The sequence below is a fragment of the Petaurus breviceps genome, unplaced genomic scaffold (genome assembly GCF_028583685.1).
Source record: "Petaurus breviceps papuanus isolate PSGF00001 unplaced genomic scaffold, PetGlider_PUasm1.0 90459, whole genome shotgun sequence".
In the NCBI taxonomy this organism is placed as follows: domain Eukaryota; kingdom Metazoa; phylum Chordata; class Mammalia; order Diprotodontia; family Petauridae; genus Petaurus; species Petaurus breviceps.
Window position 1 is genome coordinate 2285372 of NW_027187259.1, and position 11153 is coordinate 2296524.

General features: G+C 41.9%; 1 pseudogene; it reads left to right on the forward strand.

Annotated features, from left to right (window-relative positions):
• Window positions 1-3723: 3723 nt before the first annotated feature.
• LOC138141736 (sentrin-specific protease 5 pseudogene) lies at window positions 3724-5541 on the forward strand (annotated as a pseudogene).
• The last annotated feature ends 5612 nt before the right edge of the window (window positions 5542-11153 follow it).

The window sequence follows — 11153 nt, forward strand, 5'->3', positions numbered from 1 at the left end:
GGCCTCCATGATTGTGGGTCTACTATTCACTAAAATGCAGCTCAAATTAGAATTCTCTGACCAGGAATAAGGAGGTTTGGAGATGACAGTAACAGTGTTCAGTGTCTGATGTAGTGGAAAGGGCACTGGAGTCAGGTCCTGATTATCACAGTAATGAGCTCTTTGGTTGCTGCATTCAAACTCTCTAGGCCTCAGTTCCCTTATGTGTGAAATTCTGGGGTTCAACTAGATGTTTGTCTAGTTGTCACAACTCTGTTGGAAGTGATGATGGGTTGTCTTTCTGCATTTGGGTTTCCAGATCAAAGCTCTTTGACCGGTTGTTATCAAATCCCAATGGAACATCACTTTTTTCTTAGCACATGCAACAGAACCAGTCTTACCACAGGGAGTCACTTATGTAGCAGGACTTGAAAAGCACTGATAAGGCACTTTTGCCGCCAATTATCTCCTCTACAGATGCCTGAAATTCCACCATTAGTGATTCATTCTTTTGGGGTATAAATATTGCTCCATCTCTTTTTTAAAATGTAGATACCCTGGGAAGGGCATATTAAGTCCTTAAAACCTTAGAGTGAATAAGTCTACCTTCCTGGCAGTAGAGGGCAGGGCAGGGCAGGGCAGGACAGGGCAGAGCAGGGCAGGGCAGCACATCAGTTGAAGGACATGGAGATTAAAAGACTGAAGGTAGGAGACAGACAGGGCCATTTTCAAGAATTTGAAGTGAGAGCAAATGGCTTGGCCCTAAAATGAAAAACTATAGATAATTTGCAGAAGTTATAGGGAGAGAAATTTAAGTAAGATGTCCAGAAAAATTTAAGAATAAAAAGGTAGGAGGTCTATTCCCTACCCCCCTCCCATACATACACATCACTACTTAAGGTCTTCAAACAAAGAATTGTGGTTCAAGTACATGTTCAACTAGATCAGGGGTGGGAAACCTGCAGCCCCAAGGCCACATATGATCCTCTAGGTCCTCAAGTGTGGCCCTTTGACTGAATCCAAACTTCCCAGAACAAATCCCCTTAATAAAGGGATCTGTTCTGTAAAAATTGGACTTAGTCACAAGGCCTCGCCCAAGGACCTACAAGGCCACGTGTGGCCTCAAAGCCACAGATCCGTCCCCCCCCCTCCCTGACGAGATCCATCAGCTCTGTGTCAACTCATTTGCTAGTTCAAGGGCTCATTCCTGCATAGGGCAGCTCTAATTATTAGAAAGGACTCTCTCATCTTAAGGTGGAATCTACAGTGATCACTTCCAATCATTGGCCCTAGTTCTGAATTCCCAAACTACACAGAATAAATATAGGAAATCTGTCCCTATGTGACAGCCCTTCCTCTCTTGAGAACAGCTAGCATAATACTTCCCCCAAGTATTTTCTTTTTCATATTAAACATTCCATTAAACTCCCAACATGCTTCCTAGATCCCTTGACAACCTGGGTGTCCTCTTATGGAAACACTCAGATTTGTTTGCCTCTTTACAATGGAACTCCTGGCATGGGACACAACATTCCCACTGTGCTAGCATCTCCTCATTCTCAACATGAAAACTTTTGTCCTCCATAGCCTAATACTGTGCTAGTATTTGTAGCAGCTGTACCACACTGCAAGCACCTACTGAGTCTATACCAACATATATGTTTGATTAACATTACCAGTTTTTGTTTTTCAAATAAAATATCAAGGCAGCTTATCTCCAATCTAGATTTTTGCCCTAAATACTGGAAGTAGCCCTGTGAGTCAGCTTCAAATGAAGGAAGTGAATAGCCTGGCAATGGGAACAGAAAAGTTTTCTAGACTCCCAAGGACCAGTATAAAAATAGGCCGAGTGGAGGCAAAGAATGCACCATGGGGAATGAACCTGAGTGGAAAGATCCAGAAGCTAAAGGAACGTGGCAGAATAAGTCCCCTCTTCAGAGAGTAAAGTTAATATGCAAAAATTATTAGAAAAATATAAGGGGCAGCATGGTGTAGACAAGTCAAGAATAGCTGAGTTCAAGTTCCACCTTTGTGACATGCTAGCTGTTTGACCCTAGGGGGCCACTTAACCTCTCAGTGCCCTGGACAGTCCTGAAAGATTTGTTACAGATCTGCCTTGGTGGAAGGAATTTCAACATGGGAAGCTTCCTACATTGATAAATTCATAGATCCCGATGAAAATATTAAGAAAATAGGGGCAGCTAGGTGGCACAGTGAGTAAATCGCTGGCCGCAGAGTCAGGAGGACTCGGGTTCAGTTCTGGCCTCAGACACTTAAAAGCCACACGCCAAAAAAAAAACAAACAAAACTAGCTGTGTAACCTTGGGGAAGTTACTTAACCCCAATTTCCCTCCAAAAGGCAAAACAAACAAACAAAAACATTAAGAAAATAATCCACATTGGAAGCTGGAGTTTTCCTTTGCAAGAAATAGCACCTGATGGGGCGGCCAGGTAGCACAGCAAGTAAGAGCACCAGCCCCAGAATCGGGATTACCTGGGATGAGTGACAAGGGAGGAGGGAATGAATCTGGAATTCAAAGTTTTAAAATCAAATACTCAAATATATATATATATATATATATATATATATATATATACTATTATTAATACTCTTTTACATGTAATTGGGAAATAAGATATACAGGCACTGGGGCAGAGAGATCCACTGGAAAAGTTGAAAGGGGTATGGGAGAAAATATGGGAGAGAGCAGATTGGAGGAAGGGATATCCTGTGGGACTGCTATTTTGGGGTGGTGGGTAGGGGAAAATGGAAAGAAAATTTGTAACTCAAAATCTGGCCGAAATTAATGATGTAAATCAAAATTTAATACAGCATTTTAAAAATAAAAAAAAAAACTTAAATACATAAAGACTACAAAACAGAACATTTCTGGGGTGGTTAGTTGGTGCAGTAAATAGAGCACCAGCCCTGGAGTCTGAAGGACGTGGGATCAGATCTGGTCTCGGACACTTAACACAAAAACTAGCTGTGTGACCTTGGGCAAGTCACTTAACCCCAATTGCTCTCCAAAAAGAAAAAGAAAAAGAGAGGACATTTCCATGCACACAGTACAACAGAAAAAGAAGATTCAGTATAAAACCATGAATTTACATTTCACACTGCTTCCTTTTTTGGAAAAACTCTCTAAGTACTGCACATATTTTTCCAAGCTACTCTGCTTTCTACAATTCCTTCTAACTTTTCTTTTACTGTCTGCATTGGACTTTGCGATATTTTTTCCCTCCCTCCCCACTTCACCCGAGAGCAGGCTTCATTAGACGTGTGTGTACATACTACCACTTATTAGTTCTTTCTGTGCAGGCAGGCAGATAGCTGCCTTCATAATTGATGTGAATATGGATAATATTCACAATGGCTTAGTTGTTCCTAAAACAATGCTTCTGCTACTGTATATGGCGTCCTCTTGCTTCTGCTCATTTTGCCCTTCATTTTTCCATACAAGTCTTTCCATGTTTTTCTAAAATCACCAACCTCCGCGCCGGTGCTGGAGGGGGCAACCGGGGAGAGTTCTCCCACCTGACCGCGACGCCCGGGAGCGTTCTCCCACCTGACCGGGACGCCAGGGGCGTTCTCCCACCTGACCGGGACGCCGGGGGCGTTCTCCCACGTGTCCCCCGGTGCCCGGATGCTCTGGGGCCGCCTCAGGGGTGAAGCAGTCGGGCGCTGGGACGAGCACGCGGCGCGGCGCGAGAGGTCCCGCAGCTTTGTGTCCAGGTCCCATCATGGCAAAGAACCCCAAAATTCCGGCCTGCACCCGTGCTCAGCAGCAGAGGCTGCTTGCCAGCCTTCGCAGAAAAAGGTTCGGCTGGGTTTGGGGCCTTTTTTTCGCCAAGCAGGCGCGGAGCTTCTGGTACCGGCTGCGCCGGTCCCTCTCGCGTCGGCGGAAGGCCCTTCGACTCCAGAGGAAGTGGGCCCAGAACATGGCTCTGGCTGCTGAAAAGCGTGCCGCCCTGGCTGATCCGAATAGCCAGCCGGGCCCTAGCACTGTGAGCCCCCACACCCGGGTATTAGCGCGCCGGTCGTATAAGAAAATGGCCGTGATTAGGTTCCTGTACTGGAGCCAGGGATCCCTATGGTTTAAATCGAACGGCAGAACGCGCAAGCTTCGGAAAGGCCTGCGGCGGCGCCGAGTGCAGAAGGTCCCCAGGGACCATCAGGAAAAGCGCCAGGAAGGCTTCGAGGGGGGTACTTGCAGCTCATTCCCTCCCTCGGGACCTAACAGCCCGTCTCACCTCCCTCAGGCTCCCTTCCCAGATATGGACTGCAGTGCCCCAGGGCCCACCGCAAAGGTAAAGGACTCAGATATACCCAATGGGTCAGGCCCAGAGCCTTGTGGGGGGGGGACCTTCCCCAGCCAGCAAAATGGCAATGTCGCCCTTAATGGGCAGACCAGTGAGAGCCTCTCGCCAGAGCAGCGCTCCAGGGACCTTTTCATATCAAAAACGGCCCCAGAAATCATAATTGTGGAGTCGGATGATCAGTCAGGGGACTCTGGGGATGAGAAGCTAAACCTACCTGACGAGGCAGCGAGTGGGGAGGAGCTTGTGTACGTAAAGACTGTGCAGACTGCGGGGAGCCCGGGCCCCGCGGAGGCGGAGGCAGCTCGGCCCCAGACCAGCTTTAATGACAAGTCACTGGACCTTTTGTTGTGTGAAACCCCCCAGAAGGCCCCCTCACAGCAAACCAGATTCAAAGGGGGCCAGCAAGTGGGAGGGGAAAAGAGTGGTCAGAAAGCTTCATCTATAAAGGATGAAGAGCTTTCCTCCTTCATCTGTGGATTCCTGGATGAGGTGATGAAAAAATATGGCAGTTTGTTCCCCCTTTGTGAAGAAGACGTTCTCGGAAAACTGAAAGACTTTTTTAATAAAGACTTTAACAATAGAAAGCCATTTGTCAATCAGGAAATTAAAAACTACCAGGCCAGACATCCCAGATCTTCCAGTTGCAACTTCCGGGTGCACTACAAGGCGAATGTGCTGTACATACAGGACTTGGAAACACTGGAGGGTAGGAGCTGGCTGAATGACCAGGTCATCAATATGTACGGTGAGCTGATAATGAACGCTTTTCCAGACAAGGTTCATTTCTTCAACAGCTTTTTCTATAAACAGCTGGCGACCAAAGGATACAGTGAAGTTAAAAGATGGACTAAAAAGGAGGATTTGTTCAAAAAGAAACTTCTCTTGATCCCAGTTCACATGAAGAACCATTGGGTTCTCACTACTGTGACCCTCTCAAATCAAATTATTAGCTTTTACAACTCCCAAGGCATTTATCATACATTGTGTGTAGACAATATAAAAAAGTATTTGCAGAATGAAGCAAAAGAAAAAAATCAGCCTGAGTTTCTTCAGGGTTGGCAGATGCCTGTTTTGAAGGACATTCCACAACAGAAAAACAGCAGTGACTGTGGAGTCTTTGTGCTCCAGTATTGCAAGTGCCTGGCCTTTGATCGACCCTTCAAGTTCTCCCAAGAAGACATGCCTCAAGTTCGGAAAAGGATTTACAAGGAACTGTGCGAGTGCCGGCTCTTGGACTGACTTGGGGCAGCCGCCATGACCAGCCAGGCCCAGCTGAAGGAGGCCACCGTGTTCCTGGACCTCTGACTGCTTCCTTGTACTCCTAGATGTCTCAGACAGGTGGTATCCCAACACTTGGCTTACCTCAACTTGGTTTTTCTTCCCTCACTTGTTTCTTCAGCTACCATGTAATTTTTTTTTTTAAGCAATTGGGGTTAAGTAACTTGCTCAAGGTTACATGGCTAGTTATTTCTGGGTGTGGTGGTGTCTGAGCCTGGATTCCATCCCAGGTTATCCCAACGTTGGGGCTGGTGCTCTTACTCGCTGTGCTACCTGGCCGCCCCAGTATTTCTTTTTTTTTTAATCAAATGCTTTATTAACGTCTAGTTTATATCATTCATTTCTGTAAGATTTTGAGTTACAAATTTTCTCCCTGTTTTTCCCCTACCCACTGCCCCAAAATAGCAATTCCACAGGATATCCCCTCCCCCAATCTGCTCTGTCCCATATCTTCTCCCATACCCCCTCCTACTTTCCAGTAGGGCATGGTGGATCTCTATGCCCCAGTGCCTGTATGTCTTATATTTACATGTAACTGGGAACAGTTACATGTAAAATAATACTGATAATAGTATATATATATATATATATATATATATATATGTATGTATATTTAAACATTTGATTATAAAACTTTGAATTCCAGATTCATTCCCTGCCTCCCTTGTCACCCACCCTTACTAGGAAGATAAGCAGTTCAGTATAGGATGTACATGTGTAGCTAATGCAAAACATTAGCATAGTAGATATAGTGTAAAAGACTGACTATATTTCCCTCCCTCCTATCCCACCTCCCACTTGTTCTATTGTCTACTTTGATCCCATCCCTTTTCAAAAGTGGGTGCTTCCAACTTCCCTCCCCCCCCAGCCTGTCCTCCTTTCCTTTATGCCCCTTCTCATCCCCTTCCCCCCTACTCTCTTGTAGGGTGAGATACCCTATTAAGTGTGTATGTCATTCCCTCCCTGAGCCAAATTCAGTGAGAATAAGTTTGACCCATTCCCTTTTGCCTTCCTGTTCTTCCCCTCCATTGTAACCATTTTTCCCTTGCCTTTTCTATATGAGATAATTTACCCCATTCTGTCTCTCCCCATCTCCTCTCATTATATTCCTCTCTCACCTCTTAATTTCATCTTTTAAGTATCATCCCTTCCTATTCAATTGGCCCTGTGCCCTCTATCTATGTATACCTGTGCGCATATATACACACATTCACATATGTATTCATATGCCCATATACCCTCCTATATAGACATATGTATGTATGTGTGTGTCTGTATATATATATATATATGTGTATATATATATATATACATATGCATTTCTATTCCCCTCAATTATTCTTATACTGAGAAAAGTTTCATAAGTTACAATTGTAGTTTTTCCATGTAAGAATGTAAATAGTTCAACTTTGATAAGTTCCTTATAATTTCTTTGCCCTGTTTACCTTCTCTTGCTTCTTGTATCTGAAGGTCAAATTTTCCATTCAACTCTGTTTTTTGGTCAAGAATGCTTGAAAGTTCTCTATTCCACTGATGCATGTAATATTTCTATTTTTTTTCCTTTTGGAGGGCAATTGGGGTTAAGTAACTTGCCCAGGGTTACACGGCTAGTTTTGTGTTAAGTGTGTGAGGGCAGATTTGAACTCAGGTCCTCCTGACTCCAGGGCCAGTGCTGTGTTCACTGCACCACCTAGCCGCCCCCAAGCTCATCATTTCTTACAGCACAATAATGTGCCATCACGATCATATACCATAACTTGTTTAGCCATTTCCCAATTAATGAACATCCCCTCAATATTCAGTTCTTTGACACCACAAAGATTGTTGCTATAAATGTTTAGAACATATAGGTTCTTTCCCCTTTTCCCTAATCATCTTGGATAGGTGATTTCATGGTGAAATTTTAATGGTGAAATTGCTGGGTCAAAGGGTATAGGCAGTTTAATACCTCTTTGGGTATAATTCCAGATTGCTCTTCAAATGGCTGGATCAGTTCATAATTCCACCAACAGTGAATTAGGGTCCCAATTTTTCCATATCCTCTCCAACATTCATTGCTTTCCCCTTCTATCATTTTAACCAATCTTATAGGTATTAAATGATGTTTAAGGTTGTTTTAATTTACATTTCTCTAATCAATAATGATTTAGAGAATTTTTCACATGACTGTAAAATTGTTTTGATTTCTCCATTGGAATACATTTTTAATGTTTTGTAATTTAAATTACTCATTTTATACCTCATAATGCTTTTTATGTCTTGTGTATTCATAAATTATTCTCCTATCTATAAGTCTCACAGGTAATGTGTTCCCTGTTCTTTTAATTTTCTTGTGATATCTCCCTTTATATTTAGGATATGTACGCATTTTGACCTTATCTTGGTAAATGGTGTAAACTTTACACTTGTCAAACACAAGTTCACTACAATCATTTGCTGCTGGGTGTTGTATGTCTCTTCTGTTCCACTGATCTACCTTTCTATTTCTTGGCCGGTACCAGATAGTTTTAATAATTACTGCCTTAGTTTAAGATCTGGTACTGCTGAACCTCTTTCCTTTACTTTTTTTTCATTACTTTTATGATATTGTTGACATTTGGTTCTTATAAATTTTGTTATAATTTTTTCTAACTCAGTAAAATAACTTTTTGGTGATTTAATTGGTATGGCATTGAATAAATTCGGTAAAATTGTAATTTTTACCATATTGGCCCTGCCTACCTATGAATTACCAATATTTCTGTAATTGTTTAAATCTAATTTTATTTTTATAAAAAGTTTTTTTTTTTTACTAATTTTGTTCATACAGTTCCTGGGTTTATTTTGGCATATTTTATACTGTGTACAGTAATAAATAATTACCCCATTACTTATGGCGTATTCCTTACTATCTTTTCTTGCGTGGTTCTGTAGGTGATATATAGGAGTGCTGGTGATCCCTGTAATGGAAATGCAAATTTAAAGATCTTCCCTGCCCCTAGGCTAAAGTGCACCTGGAACTGGGGTGGGAGGCTTGTTTTTCAGTTGATGCTTTTTGATTGGTCAGTGGGTCCAAAAGGTTGTCACATTCTCTGAGCCAGGAGAAGGCTATATAAGCCCTGATGTGGGGCTTTGTTTTGGGGGCTCACTTTGAGAAGTGTTCTATGATTTGATATGGATTCTGGGAAGCTGTTGTCCAGAGCCCCCCGGCTTTGAAAAACACAGATGTTGATTTGGTTTGGATGTAATGGTTGGACAGTTTGGAAACTCTCCACTTGATCTGTTTCTGTCTTGATAATTCTGTCTATATACTCTGAAGTTCGGGGTGCTGACCTCTTTCCCCTGAATTAGGTAAACGATACATATTTGACTGATTAAAGTAAGCTTGTTAACTCATTTTGAGTTGCTTTCCTTTATCAAAGCAGATCCAAGAACCTGTGTGAGGAGCCACACTGGGGACGCTGGGGTGCTTGCTGCTACAAGTCCTTTCGTAAACCCTGAGACTGATTAGAGTATTGCTTGATGGAACATGCTATATAGAAGAAAAAGGAGGGAAGGTACAGTAGCTACATCGGAGCTACACGGACTTGTCATCTGCCTACCTTAAAGGTTAAATCCCTGGAATGGAGTATTTTTTTTTCGGAATGACATGGGAACAGTTAGACAAGGGAAAAGAAGCTTGTGAAACAAAGGTACAAATACAAGTTAATCATTATCCCATATACTAAGCCTGGGATACATCTGAGCTACTAAAGTGTGAGTTACATCTGAGCTATTCAGCCTAAAATTATATTCTTTCCACAGCCTAAATAGTTTAGTAAAAAGGTACTTGATCTAGCTCCCATCAGCAAGTTTTAGATCCCCAGGTACCCTGAAGTCCACCTTTCTAAGCAGAGCCTGAAGTTTCTACTTCAAGTTCCCCAAACCCTCTCCTCAATGCTCCAGGCAAATTGACCACCCCATAACCAAGGTCTGCTACAGCTAAGCTTTCATAAAGGCTTATTTGATAAGAGTATAAACTGATAATGTGCTTTTAGTGTGATGATTTGGAAAAATGGAGGGTTTCCCCCTGAAATATAGAGTTCACTCTGTACCATGAAGCCCCAACTTCAGTACCATCTAAGAGATCTCTCTCTTGCTGCAAATAATCACTTTGCTTGTCTCAGTGCCAAGGAATTAGAGAAGGTTGCTAAGGACCTAGATTATACTGACCAGAAACCCTGTAGATCCAAAGATCCAAGGACTTTACTGACAATTATACATCTCAAGCAACTGAGGGAATTGAGAGGATTAGATTAGTCTGTTCTTAACTGGCCCTTTGCTGATTAATCAGTTATTGTTTCCATGTTCCTTTGATTGAATACAGACACTTGAAGGGAATGGAACACCAAATTTTCTGATTTCAGGCTATTGCATTTGTTCACTTTCCCTTTCCCAACTTGGAAAGCTCCAAATCTTTCCTCCAATTAGAAATCAGATTGCCTAATTTTGTAGCCTGGCTAAATTTTGTTGTTGTTGTTGTTGTTGTTTTTGGAGGGGCAATTGGGGTTAAGTGACTTGCCCAGGGTCACATGGCCAGTTTTTGTGTTAAATGTCTGAGGCCGGATTTGGATTCAGGTCGTCCTGACTCCAGGGCTGGTGCTCTATTCACTGTGCCACCTAGCCGCCCCAGCCTGGTTAATTTTTCTTTTAATTAATTGGTGTTATGTAATTGGTGTGCATTGCTTAATAAAGCAATATGCTTGGAAGCTTAAAAAAAACTTGTCAGTGAGAAACAGTGTGTCCTGAACCTTGCACTGACTGGTTGTGAGACCTGGGATAAATCATTTAACCCTGAGTCTTAATTCATCTATAAAATGGGGAGATGAGAAAAAGAAAGGAGAAAATGAGGTCAGAAGTCAACCAGCCGCTTCACTTGGTAAGATCAATCATTCTTATATGTAATTTGAAAAGGCAATTAATGTAATGTCATCTTGTAGTTTATATTATTGTTGTATATATTGTAAAACCTGAGTGAGGAGAAAATTGTGTAAGACCAGTAGTGTTACTTAAATATGTATATCTGCTATTCAGAAAAACTTGTAAAACTGTTAACTAAGCTATTTTGGGCTAATGTTTTAATGTTAAAACCTAAAATTGTTTATTGATTATTATATGAAAATGTGTTTGACTAGTTCTGCCCATACAGAGAAGTCTCTCCTGCTTACAATTCATATAAATTTTCCTTATTTTATAAATCTGTTAAGTTCTCTAGAAATTATTTCCAGGCAAGGTCATTCAGCCTGAGAAAGGAAGTTTTAAATGAACCTAACTTTCTAAGAAGTTGCAGAGATCAAAAAGGATTTTTATAAATTGGCTTTTATATTCTAGAAGGATGGTAAAAGGAATTCCTTACATTATAAGATCTGATACATTTTTATTGTTTATCACAGCCCCATGAGAATAGAAATAATTATAACTGGCTCTAAGCTGTGATTGGTGAGGCTTGTTGTTCAAGGTAAAAGGCACTTAGGACCATAACTAAATTTTATTTTGAGTCTGAATTTGGGTATAGTTGTCTGCATTAAATCAGCATATGAGAGGAAATGCCACTA